Source organism: Oncorhynchus masou, chromosome 23 (assembly GCF_036934945.1).
Source record: "Oncorhynchus masou masou isolate Uvic2021 chromosome 23, UVic_Omas_1.1, whole genome shotgun sequence".
Classification (NCBI taxonomy): Eukaryota; Metazoa; Chordata; class Actinopteri; order Salmoniformes; family Salmonidae; genus Oncorhynchus; species Oncorhynchus masou.
The window spans coordinates 35758181-35772388 of NC_088234.1; the positions used below are offsets into that span (position 1 = coordinate 35758181).

General features: G+C 39.8%; 1 protein-coding gene across 5 annotated transcripts in view; it reads right to left on the reverse strand.

Moving 5' to 3' along the window:
- smoc2 (SPARC related modular calcium binding 2) overlaps window positions 1–14208 on the reverse strand; it is an 82447-nt gene that overhangs the window by 20993 nt on the left and 47246 nt on the right. The gene's annotated exons all lie outside the window — the stretch shown is intronic.

The window sequence follows — 14208 nt, forward strand, 5'->3', positions numbered from 1 at the left end:
TTCATTACTTTTTGCAAAAAAATGGGGGATTGTTCACAAAAACTGTGAGGTTTAAAAAAGCTTCCAAGAAAGTAAAGAAACAGCGTTCTTTTAGAGGAATTTCTGTATTTTCGCAGAACGTACCATACAAGTTCCCAAGTGGTTCTATATAATTTCATATTTAGAATTTGGTGTGACATCAGAAATATTCTCAGAATGTTCAGAGAATACAGTGCATTCAGAAAGCATTCAGACCCCTTGACTTTTTCCACGTGTTCTTACATTACAGCCAGTGGTGTAAAGTACTTAAGTAAAAATACTTTAAAGTACTACTTAAGTAGTTTTTGGGGGTATCTGTAATTTACTTTACTATTTACATCTTTGATTACTGTTACCTGTACTTCACGACATTCCTGAAGAAAATAATGTACATCTTACTCCACACATTTTCCCTGACATCCAAAAGTTTGGGGCGGCAGCGTAGCCTAGGTTAGAGCGTTGGACTAGTAACCGGAATGTTGCAAGTTCAAACCCCCGAGCTGACATGGTACAAATCTGTCATTCTGCCCCTGAACAGGCAGTTAACCCACTGTTCCTAGGCTGTCATTGAAAATAAGAATTTGTTCTTAACTGACTTGCCTGGTTAAATAAAGGTTAAAAAAATACAAATAAAATAAAGTTACTTTGAATGCTGAGCAGGACAGGAAACTTGTATAATTCATGCACTTAAAGAAAAATCCCTGCTCATCCCTACTGCATCTGATCTGGCGGACTCATTAAACGCAAATGCTTTGTTTGTAAATTATGTCTGAGTGTTAGAGTGTGCCCCTTGCTATCCGTAAATTTAAAAAACAAGATTGCTCCGTCTGGTTTGCTTAATATAAAGAATTTGAAATTAGTATTAAGTTATTTATACTTTCACTTTTGATACTTAAGTATATTAAGTATATATACTTATACTAGTATATAAGTATATTTTAGCAATTACATTTACTTTTCATACTTAAGTATATTTAAAACCAAATACTTTATTACTTTAACTCAAGTAGCATTTCACTTGGTGTCTTTACTTTCACTCAAGTATGACAATTGGGCACTTTTATCACCACTGGTTACAGCCTTATTCTAATGGATTAAATAGTTTTTTCCCCTCATCAATCTACACACAATACCCCATAATGACAAAGCAAAATGTTATTATTTTTGCAAATGTATTAAAAATAAAAAACTGAATTTTCACATTTACATAAATATTCAGATCATTTACTCAGTACTTTGTTGAAGCAAATTTGGCAGCGATTACAGCTTCAAGACTGGACATTGACTCTATGTAAACTGGAAACTATATATCTGGAGGCTGCATTTATTGTAGCTGGGGATTTTAGCAAAGCAAATTTGAGAACAATGCTACCTAAATTTGATCAGCAAATTGATTGCACGACACGTAGGGCTAATTCCTACGCGATGCATACAAAGTAGAGGTTAACCGATTATGATTTTTCAACGCCGATACCGATACCAATTATTGGAGGACCACAAAAAGCCGATTAATTGGCCAATGTTTTTTATTTATTTGTGATAATGACTATTACAACAATACTGAATGAACACTTATTTTAACTTAATATAATACATCAATAAAATCAATTTTGCCTCAAATAAATAATTAAACACGTTCAATTTTGTTTATATAATGCAAAAACAAAGTGTTGGAGAAGAAAGTAAAAGTGCAATATGTGCTTTATATGACATATATGACAGAAAGCTAACGTTTAAGTTCCTTGCTCAGAACATGAGAACATATCAAAGCTGGTGGTTCCTTTTAACACGAGTCTTCAATATTCTCAGGTAAGAAGTTTAGGTTGTAGTTATTATAGGAATTATAGGACTATTTCTCTATATACGATTTGTATTTCCTATACCTTTGACTATTGGATGTTCTTATAGGTACTTTAGTATTGCCAGTGTAACAGTATAGCTCGCCCCTACCTGGGCTCGAACCAGGAACACATCGACAACAGCCACCCTCGAAGCATCGTTACCCATCGCTCCACAAAAGCCACGGCCCTTGCAGAGCAAGGGGAACAACTACTCCAAGTCTCAGAGCGAGTGACGTTTGAAACGCTATTAGCACGCACCCCGCTAACTAGCTAGCCATTTCACATCAGTTACACCAGCCTAATCTCAGGAGTTGATAGGCTTGAAGTCATAAACAGCTCAATGTTTGAAGCACAGCAAAGAGCTGCTGGCAAAATGCTTCTGTGTTTGATTGAATGCTTACGAGCCTGCTGGTGCCTACCATCGATCAGTCAGACTGCTCTATCAAATATCAAATCATAGACTTAATTATATCATAATAACACACAGAAATACGAGCCTTAGGTTATTAATATGGTCGAATCGGGAAACTATCATTTCGAAAACAAAACGCTTATTATTTCAGTGAAGTACGGAACCGTTCGGTATTTTATCTAACGGGTGGCATCCCTAAGTCTAAATATTGCTGTTACATTGCACAACCTTCAATGTTATGTCATAATTACGTAAAATTCTGGCAAATTAGTTTGCAATGAGCCAGGCGGCCCAAACTGTCGCATATACTGACTCTGCGTGCAATGAACGCAAGAGAAGTGACACAATTTCACCTGGTTAATATTGTCTGCTAACATTTCTTTTAGCTAAATATGCAGGTATAAAAATATGTACTTCTGTGTATTGATTTTAAGAAAGGCATTGATGTTTATGGTTAGGTTCACGTTGGAGTAACGACAGTCCTTTTCCGTGAATGCGCACCGCATCGATTATAAGCAATGCATGACACGCTAGATAAACTAGTAATAACAACGTGTACTTATAACTAGTGATTATGATTGATTGATTGATTTTATAAGATAAGTTTAATGCTAGCTAGCAACTTACCTTGGCTTCTTACTGCATTCGCGTAACTCCTCGTGGAGTGCAATGAGAGGCAGGTAGTTAGAGCGTTGGACTAGTTAACCGTAAGGTTGCAAGATTGAATCCCCGAGCTGACAAGGTAAAAATTTGCCATTCTGCCCCTGAACAAGGCAGTTAACCCACCGTTCCTAGGCCGTCATTGAAACTAGGAATGTGTTCTTAACTGACATGCGTCGTTAAATAAAGTTGTAAAAAAAAATATCGGCATCCAAAAATACAGGTTTCGGAAAACTTGAAATCGGCCCAAATTAATCGGCCATTCCGGTTAATCGGGCGATCTCTAATACAAAGCCCTCCCCCGCCCTCCCTTCGGCAAATCCGACCACAAAACCATCTTGCTCATCCTGGCTAATAGGCAGAAACTCAAACAGGATGTACCAGTGACGAGAACCATTCAATGCTGGTTTGACCAATTGGAAGCCAATCGGAGGCCACGATCAGGACAATATTGACCTATATGTTGACTTGGTGAGTGCATTCATAAATAATTGCATTGGAGATGTCGTACCCACTGTGATCATTAAAACCTACCCTAACCAGAAACCGTGAATGGATGGCGACATTCGCGTAAAACTGAGAGCGTGATCCACCGCATTTAACCATGGAAAGAGGTCTGAAGATATGGTTGAATATAAACAGTGTAGTTATTCGCTCCGCAAGGCAATCAAACAAGTGAAATGCCAGTACCGGGACAAGGTACAGTCGCAATTCAACAGTTTTAGACACAAGACGTATGTGGCAGGGTCTACAGGAAATCACGGACTACAAAAACAAAAACAGCTACGTCATGCATACCGATGTCACGCTTCTAGACAAATTCAACACCTTCTTTGCCCACTTTGAGGATAATACAGTGCCACCGTCGCGGATCGCTAACAAAGATGAAGAGAGAAAACAACATCTCCACTTCACTGACCTCAACACTGGGGCCCCTAAAGGGTGTGTGCTTAGCCCTCTCCTGTACTCCCTGTTCACCCATGACTGAGTGGCCATGCACGCCTCCAATTCAATCATCAAATTTGCAGACGATACAATAGTAGTGAGCTTGATTACCAACATCGACGAGACAGCCTACCAGAAGAAGGTGAGGGCCCTCGTAGTGTGGTGTCAGGAAAACAACCTCTCACTCAACGTCAACAAAACAAAGGAGATGATCGTGGACTTCAGGAAAAAGCAGAGGGAGCACCTCCCTATCCACACCGAAGGGACAGCAGTGAAGAAGATGGACAGTTTTAAGTTCTTGGGTGTACACATCACAGACAAACTGAAATGGTCCACCCACACAGATATTGTAGTGAAGAAGGTGCAACAGCGCCTCTTCAACCTCAGGAGGCTGAAGAAATTTGGCCTGTCACCGAAAACCCTGACAAACTTTTACAGATGCACAATCGAGAGCATCCTGTCGGGCTGTATCACAGCCTGGTATGGCAACTACACCACCCTCAACCGCAAGGCTCTCCAGATCCCACTTCCTGGAGGGATTTTCCTCAGGTTTTCGCCTGCCATATCAGTTCTGTTATTACTCACAAACAATATTTTAACAATTTTGGAAACTTTAGAGTGTTTCCACATCTACCAATTATATGCATATCCTAGCTTCTGGGCCTGAGTAAAAGGCAGTTTACTTTGGGCACGCTTCTTATCCAGATGTCGAAATACTGCCCCCAAGCCATGAGTTTAGCAAGTTTTTATTCCTGAATTTATTTATGCTTGCATAACAAAGGGGTTGAATACTTATTGACTCAATACTTTTCATTTTTATTTATTTGTAAATATTTCAAAACACATATCTCCACTTTGACATTACGGGGTATTGTGTGTAGACAAGTGACCAAAAACAATTGAAATTTAATCCGTTTTAAATTCAGGCTGTAACACAACAAAATGCAGAAAAAGTCAAGGGGTGTGAATACTTTCTTAAGGCACTGTATATTTTAAAAACAGAGAAATCATGTTTTTGACTGCACTGGGTCTTTAAAACTGTAACATTTTCTTTAGTCCCTGTCAGGATTTGGCCAGGGTTGTTCCGGGTTTTGGTCACTAGATGCCCCCATTGTGCTTTTTGACCTTATGTTTTTTCCCTTGTTCCCCATTATTATTTGCACCTGTGCCTCGTATCCCCTGATTGTATTTAAACCCTTAGTTTCCCTCAGTTCTGTGCTCTGTGTTTGTATGTTAGCACCCAGCCCTAGTGTTCTGTGTATTCTTGTCGATTCCGGTGGATGCTCTTGTGGAATTCTGTTTTTGTTTTTGAGTATCTCTTGAGGCTTTTTTGTGCTATTCCTACCACCTTTTGGATTTGCCATTTTTGTATTGAAGGACTTCTCCTTTTTACTTTATTAAATACACCGTCTTAAGTACTGCTGTGTCTGCCTCATCTTCTGGGTTCTGCTGACTATTCGTGGCTCAGTTGGTTAAGTGACTGTTTCTCACTCTGGAGACCCAGGTTCGTAACCGGGTCCTGACAGTCCCCATGACAAAATGTGTAGAATTGCAGAAAATGAACTCTAAACAAAAATCTCCCCACCATTTAGAGGGGGGCCAATAAAATGTTTTGCCGTGAGGTGGGGCGCCCACTAACCATATCTTCCTTAGGGCCCCCAAAATGCTAGAGCCTGCTCTGACTCCAAACAAAAGAACATGAACATTTTTACTGAACTCATAAATGATGGTTATGAAATAAACCAAAATGTGTTTCTCACAAGTGTAGCATGTTGTGAACTCTGTAAAAGTTTCCACTCAAAGAAGGAGAATGGTAAATTACTGTAGGCTGATTATTACATGCGTTAATTAACGAAAACAATCCAAGATGGCGTAGCAGTTAGGCGTCTTTGTCTTCATCTTGTCGTGTCCCGTGTATATCTTTTTTCTTCGCATATATTTCGTATATGTTTTAAAAATATTTTTTACCCTCAACTCCAACAAACTCTCCTGCAACCCACCTCCCCAATGTGGTATGGATCTGCAATTTTTACTTTAGAACTGGAACCCCCAACAGAAGCTAGTCAGCTAACTAGCTACTAGCCACTGCTAGCGGTCATCAGCTAACCTTTAGCCCGGACAACTCCTGCCAGTCAGCGCAACGCGATTCAACTCAGAGCATACCGGACTCTGTACAGCGCGATTCAACCCACAGCATACCAGCGCAATTCAACCCAGAGCTCTGAACCTTTTCACCTGGATCATCGCAGCTAGCTAGCTGCTACTTGAGTGGCTACTCCTGGCTAATGTCTCTGCCCCGAAGTAGGCGCCAATTAGCCTGGAGCTAGCCTATGCTAGGCCCATCTCCCAGCTAGCTGAAGTGATCCATCAGCCACTCCTTGGGCTACAATAACAATATCTATTTTGACAATTGGCCTGGACCCCTCTTACTGCCGATACGCAGCCCCGCCGATTCTTCCTGACTGGACTACCGATGTAAACCGCCTGAGGGGGTTTCAACAAGCTCCTCCATCGCGACGTTCCCTGAATGCCCATCTGCTAGCCTGCTATCCGCGGCCTGCAAACTGTCTAGAACATATCGGACTGTTAGCTGAAGAGGTCCATCAGCCAATTTTCTTGGGCTACAATACCTATTTTTCCAATTGGCCTGGACCCTTTTACTACACAGAGCCCTTCTGGTCCATCACAACTGGTCTGACGACGTAACTACCCGGGGAGGCTACAACTGACTCTTTCATCACGACGTCCCCCTAAGGACCTTCTGATAGCCTGCTAGCCCGGCCCACTAGCTGTCTGAATTGCCGTGTCTCCAGCCCGCCTAGCTACTCACAAGACTCCATGATCACTCGGCTACGCATGCCTCTCCCTAATGTCAATATGCCTTGTCCATTGCTGTTTTGGTTAGTGATTATTGTCTTATTTCACTGTAGAGCCTCCAGCCCTGCTCAATATGCCTTAGCTAACCCTTTTGTTCCACCTCCCACACATGCGGTGACCTCACGTGGTTTAAATGGTGTCTCTAGAGACAATACCTCTCTAATCGTCACTCAATGCCTAGGTTTACCTCCACTGTATTCACATTCTACCATACTTTTGTCTGTACATTTTGCCTTGAATCTATTCTGCTGTGCCGAGAAACCTGCTCATTTTACTCTCTGTTCCGAATGCACAAGATGACCAGTTCTTATAGTCTTTAGCCATACACTTATCCTACTCCTCCTCTGATCTTCTGATCCACCTCTACGCAGACAACACCATTCTGTATACTTCTGGCCCTTCTTTGGACACTGTGTTAACAAATCTCCAGACAAGCTTCAATGCCAATGACTTAGAATATGTGGACAACTACAAATACCTAGGTTAGACTGTAAACTCTCCTTGCAGACTCACATTAAGCATATCCAATCCAAAATTAAATCTAGCATCAACTTCCTATTTCGCAATAAAGCATCCTTCACTCATGCTGCCAAACGTACCCTCGTAAAACCGATTCTTGACTTTGGCTATGTCATTTGCAAAATAGCCTCCAACACTCAACTCAGCAAATTGGATGCAGTCTATCACAGTGCCATCCGTTTTGTCACCAAAGCCCCATACCCACCATTGCGACATGTATGCTCTCGTTGGCTAGCCCTCACTTCATTTTGTTGCCAAACCCACTGGCTCCAGGTCATCTATCAGTCACCCCCAAAGCCAATTCCTCATTTGGCCACCTTTCCTTCCAGTTCTCTATTGCCAATGACTGGAACAAATTGCAAAAATCACTGAAGCTGGAGACTCATATCTCCCTCACTAACTTTAAGCACCAGCTGTCAGAGCTGCTCACAGATCACTGCACCTGTACATAGCCCATCTGTAAATAGCCCATCCAACTACCTCATCCCCATACTGTATTATTTTTTGCTCCTTTGCACCCCAGTATCTCTACTTGCACATTCACCTTCTACACATCTATCACTCCAGTGTTTAATTTCTATATTGTAATTATTTTGCCACTATAGCCTATTTATTGCCTACCTCCCTTATCTTACCTCATTTGCACACACTGTATATAAACATTTCTATTGTGTTATTGGCTGTATGTTTGTTTATTCCATGTGTAACTCTGTGTTGGTGTTTGTGTCGCACTGCTATGCTTTATCTTGGCCAGGTCACCGTTGTAAATGAGAATGTGTTCTCAACTAGCCTACCTGGTTAAATAAAGGTGAAATAAATAAAATGTAAAAAACATAACTAAATGATGGGGATTAATGGTACATTTACCAGGCCTACTTTTGACACGTAATGGAGAATTTACAAAAATAAACAATTAAAGGGCAAATAATTCACACAATGAATTCGCAAAAATTAGAGGGAGACAGCTGAGCGCATTCTGGACTGCTGAGTGTATGCCTTCTGGAGAGAGATTTGCCATATTTTAGCTACACACCTCTCCCATTCTTGTCTCAACATTATAAATTATACTCAAGACACATAATCTTCACACATATTTTAGATGCTTTTCACTGATAGCCGCAACTCAATACTCAGCTAGGCCTTTTGCCATGTGTGCTGCCAAATTGCCGATTGCAGGCTTCACAAATAGGCATAGGCCTACATGATTGGGATTTTAAATATTCCACCGCTATTTGTTTTAAATAAGCTAATGATTCTCTATGGCTAAGTCATGCTCTCTGGTGAAATATTTTGAATAATTGTATTTCGACTGAAGTAATTATATAACTTTGGAAAAACATCAATTTACTTTAGGGCAAGCCAGCATCCGAACAGTGTGCTGTGCACCCGCCAACTATCCTTTCTAATTCACAAGTGGCTGAAATCAGAAATCTGTATGTAATGCCGAAATGCTCATATCTCCTCCGTAACAATGGGAGTAGTTGTCCCAAAGGCGGGAAGGAAGGCGGCAAGCTTAGGGTTGCATATTATTAAGCCTGTAGAAACGCATTGGGTGTATTCTGGACACATTTTGGTGTGAGTGAGCCCTCTCACTTCGCCTCTACCTCTCTGCTGAAACTATCTCACCTGAGAAAGCAGAAAGCATCCAAGTGAGTGAAACAGGGCCCCTCTGTCTATATGTAGCCCATGTATCAGAGGCTGTCTGGTGTTGAGAATATTATATTTATTATTTTTTATATGTTTCTGCCTGCTGCCTGGAGTGTGAATAAGTATGAAAGCTGTTTTCAAGGCAGACGTCTTTTAACACAGTTGTGAAAGCAGTGTCAATCGGCTTTCCTAAAAGCGCCTTATTAAACCAGATCAGTAGATTATGCCATTTTTCCTGCTTCATTGTTTACCTAAAGCTGCCCAACGCTAAACACACTACTGACCAAGCTCCCTTGGTCTGAATCTTACACACTATTAAAATGGCTGTCATCCCATTAGAGGCTGGGTTTACAGATGAATTGAAGGGATAGTTCACCCAAATTCAAAACATTTCAAATGTTTTTCCTTACCCTTTAAGCAGGCTTTAGACAAGAAGAGACAGCAATCCATGATTTGGTTTTGTTTACCTGGCCGCTCTCATCAAATGCTAACTTTGGTTTTTAGACTAAAATGCTGTGGGTGACTGAAACTAAAGGTATCAACAAGTATCAACAATATTTTCCTGTAGCCAACTCATCTTACTTTTGGTAACAATTTAATATGGGAAACACGGAATATTTTCACCACAGATACTTTAATTTCAATATAATCTGTACTGAATGGCATTCCTGTACTAAAAAAAACTAAAAAACAACCAGGAGTCCCTCTTGGAATTTCCCCTGCCCACACCTATCTATCCCTGTCGTCCATCCATCTTCCACTAACTATCCATGGTATCCCCCATACTTCCTGTCCTTCATTATCTTTCCCTCTCTCACACATACGGTTTCACTTCCATCCTCAACTGGCAATTCCTGTCACCGGCCTATTTCACATCTCTCCCTGTTAGTCCCTGATTACATACCTCACTAATTAGCATCTGTCTCCTCTCTATCACACACAAACACACACACAATGTGAGGGGTTGTGGGAAATATCAAGCCAGCCTGCGTCAAGCATTTCATGGATAAACACTAATGATGTCAACAAAGACACACACAGGCACTGTGTTTCTGCCCCTTGTGTTGGGATCAGCAGACAGGGTAAACTGCTGCGAAACCAACCTGGTCTCATTAGAATGTCAAAATAGTCATATCTAACCATTACGTAGTAATATGTCACCTAAACTGACATATTACTTATATTACTTACATGTTACTTATAGTAATCAGGTTTCCATCCAACCATTTCATGCGGATGAATTACCTAATGCAAAAAAACAGCAATTTTGGCTGTGAAATTTCCCAAATGTCGACAAAACAGAATACTCTAGACAAGTTACGATAATTTTTTTGTTGGTTAAATAGAGTCATAATTGAGGTTGAAACGCATCATGTCGAACTAAACTTGGAGTCACGAGATGATATATTATGTTCTATCACAACCACAATGTGGAAAAGCATTTAAAGGCAGATGAAATAAGTTATTATGAACTTCATAATTTATTTCGTAAGTTTCTAACTTATGGTGGTTAAGTGCACAGTGATTACCTTCATGCACAATTACATCGGTAGAGTAAAATGGGATGGAAACATATTGAACTTCGTGCTAGTGCACATGAAAGCACTTTTGTGCTTAAAGTTTCTGTGTACCGAATAAAAAACCGAAGTTCAATATGTTTCCATCCCATTTTACTCTACCGATGTAATTGTGCATGAAGGTAATCACTGTGCACTTAACCACCATAAGTTATAAACTTACGAAATAAATTATGAAGTTCATAATAACTTATTTCATCTGCCTTTAAATGCTTTTCCACATTGTGGTTGTGATAGAACATAATATATCATCTCGTGACTCCAAGTTTAGTTCGACATGATGCGTTTCAACCTCAATTATGACTCTACGTCATCACACAACTTTTTATCAGCGGGAAATCTGGTGGGATAATGCACATATAATTTCTTATGGACTTTAGAACATTTGCATGAAAATCTTTCGCCAATTGTATGGAAACCTAGCTAGTGATCATCTTTAAACCTTATAGTGACATATTCATTATATTTTACTTAGAGTGACATTTTATTTACAGTGCCTTGCAAAAGTATTCAGACCTCTTGGATTTCTTCACATTTGAATGTGTTTCAAAGTGAGATTCAAATGGTTTAATTGCCATTTTTGGTCAACAATTTACACAAAATAGGTCAAAGTGGATTTTTTATTACTAAAATGTAGTTGTTGCAGAAGTATTCAGCCCCTTTGTTTAGGCAAGCCTAAATTAGTTCCAGAATAACATTTGGCTTAACGAATCACATAATAAGTTGGACTCACTCTGTGTGAAATAATAGGGATCACGTGATTTTCGAATGACTAACCCTTCCTCTGTCCCCCATAGATAGAACATCTGTAAGGTCCCTCAGTCAAGTATTGAATTTCAAGCACATTCTAAAACCTCATAAAGATTGGTAGATCGGTAACAATAGCAAATCAGACACAGAATATCTCTTTAAGCATGGCCAAGTTAATAATTTTGCTGTGGGTTGTTTGGGTATATGGGACACATGTTCAATGTTTACTAAAATAAACCTGAGACTCATTGGCCTTGGCTCATTTTCTGTGAAGAACATGTAAAAGAAAACATTTTCATTGAATGCACACTGTGCACCCCCCTACACATTTACATTACATATGTCGTGTTCGGGTCCACTGGTCCCGAGGGTAATAAAAGTGTGGAAAAGTGTGTGTGTGTAGGTGAAAACAAGTAAAAATTAAACAAAAAGGTTTGCTGTGTGCCTTCAGTCTGTCTTCCTCCTCTCTGGGCTTGCTGTTTCAACATAGCACCAAGAACCTGTCTGTCTCCCTGCATGTATGCCTGTCTCCAGCTTTTCACGCACTCTTTACCCTTTGTAGTGTGTGAACCTGCACAATGTTATTACAATACATGATTTGCATGACAATACATTACACTTTTTTACTTCGCACAAGCTGGGACTGCAGCTCCTCAAGAGGAAGCTGACGATGGCAGGAACAGTACGAAAAAACAAGCCAGAGCTCCCACCTCAGCTGTTGAATACACGGAACAGTCTTATCAATTCCTCTAAGTTTGTGTTCATGGCTGACACGTCCCTAGTGTCCTACATGCCAAAGAAAGACAAAAATGTGGTACTCATGAGTACGCTCCATAGGGATGGGAGAATCTGTAGCTAGGAACATCAAAAGTCAGAAAAGGAGAGGTGGACAATTTAGAAAAGCTGGTGACTGGCTACAGCTGCAAAATAAGAACCCCACACTGGCCACTTGTGATATTCTTCAACATCTTGGACATCTCGGCATAAAATGCCTTTGTCATCTGGATGGCGTTGAATCCAGATTGGAACAGAGGGAATCTCCAGAGGAGATACCTTTTCCAGCTCCACTATGAAAGAGCTTTTGGTAAGACCTCAAATCCAGAGGACCCCAGATTTTGCAGCCATCGTGAGGGGGATTCAGGAGGAGGATGCTGGTGCCACATCCGCCCGACGCACAGAACCAACAACTTCAATACCAGAAGTAAGTGTGAGCGATGTTGTTGCATGTGTGTGTGTCTGACTCTCCTACCTTGGCCTACAGTAAATATATATGTGAGTTAGTGAGATGTTAATAAAATTCCTGAACTAAGTGCTTTCATCATTCTAGATTGCAGCCGGTAGCAACAAGATGTGTGTGGACCCATGAAGGACAGGAAGACACAGTACACATGCATCAAGTGCAAGAAATACGTTTGTAACACACACACACAGTAAAACTTTGTGGTGTGTAGACCAGCCTTCATTTGTATTCAATGGGTCTCATTTATCATTTCCATAAAATACCTTATGTAGAATGGGTCCTTCCGATTTGTTCAGTTCATAGCCATAAACATTAATAGTGATGAAAATCTTGTTTCATTTATATTTGTTCAAGATAAACGTGATTTAATCCACATATGTCTGGATTTTTTTTAAACTAATAGCACTTTTATTTATACATGTGATCTAGATTAGGTAAATAGCTAATATGAACCATGTATGTTGTCTATATTCCTCGTAATTGATATAAGCCAACATCTAAGTATGAAGTATTTTTATGTAAATTGTTACGGCTGTATTGTTTTAAAAACCCAATCATGTTGTGGGTCCATCAGACCCGCAAACATTGGGTGAATAACAAAAATATGAACTCCACACAAGGGTTAAATCACCCAGACACATCAAAGATACAGTCGTCCTTCTGAACTGACCTGCAGGACAGGAATTCAACTGCTTAGGGTGTGTTACCATGATGCAATTGTTGATTTTAAAACATTCAATGACTGTGATGGGAGAAAACTGAGGATGGATCAACAATATTGTAGTTACTCCACAATAATGACCTAAATGACAGAGTGAAAAGAAGAATACAAATATACAGAACAAAAATATTCCAAAACATGCATCTTGTATGAAACAAGGTACTAAATTAATACTGAAGAAACAAAAACACAGCAAAGGAATACACTTTTTGGCCTAATGCAAAGCCTTATGTTTGGAACAAATCCAACACAACACATCACTAAGTAATTGCCTCCTTATTTTCAAACATGGTGGTGCCTGCGTCATGGTATGGGTATCCTTGTTATCTGCAAATACTGAGGATCAAAATAAATGGGATGAAGCTAAGCATAGGCAAAATCATAGAAAAAAACCTGCTTCAGTCTGCTTTACACCAGAGACTGGGAGAGGAATTCACCTTTCAGTAGGACAGTAAACTACAACACAAGGCCAAATCTACACTGGAGTTGCTTACCAAGAAGACAGTGAATGTTCCTGAGTTGCCAAATTACAGTCTTGACTTAAATCTGCTTGAAAATCTATGGCAAGACTTGAGAATTGCTGTCTATCCATGATCCCCAACATATTGACAGCGCTTAAAGAATTTTGAAAAGAATATTACACAATCCAGTTGTTCAAAGCTTATAGACACCTAAGAAGACTTTCAGCAGTAATCAATGCCAAAGCTGTTTCTAACATCTATTGACTCAGGGAGCTGAATACTTACGCAACAACTATATTTTAGTTATTAGTTATCTATTAATCTTCTTCCATTTTCACATAGTCTTTTCGTGTAATTGTTAACAAAAAAATACAATTAAATAAAATGTTATCTTATTTTCTAACACAATAAAATATCACTATATAGTGATATATTAGTTACAAAGCATAGTTAGGGTCAGAGACAAGTTGGTTAGGATTAAGATTCCACAATGTGTTCCGGAGAGGAAAGAGGAAAGAGACCATGTAGACTTCATCTACC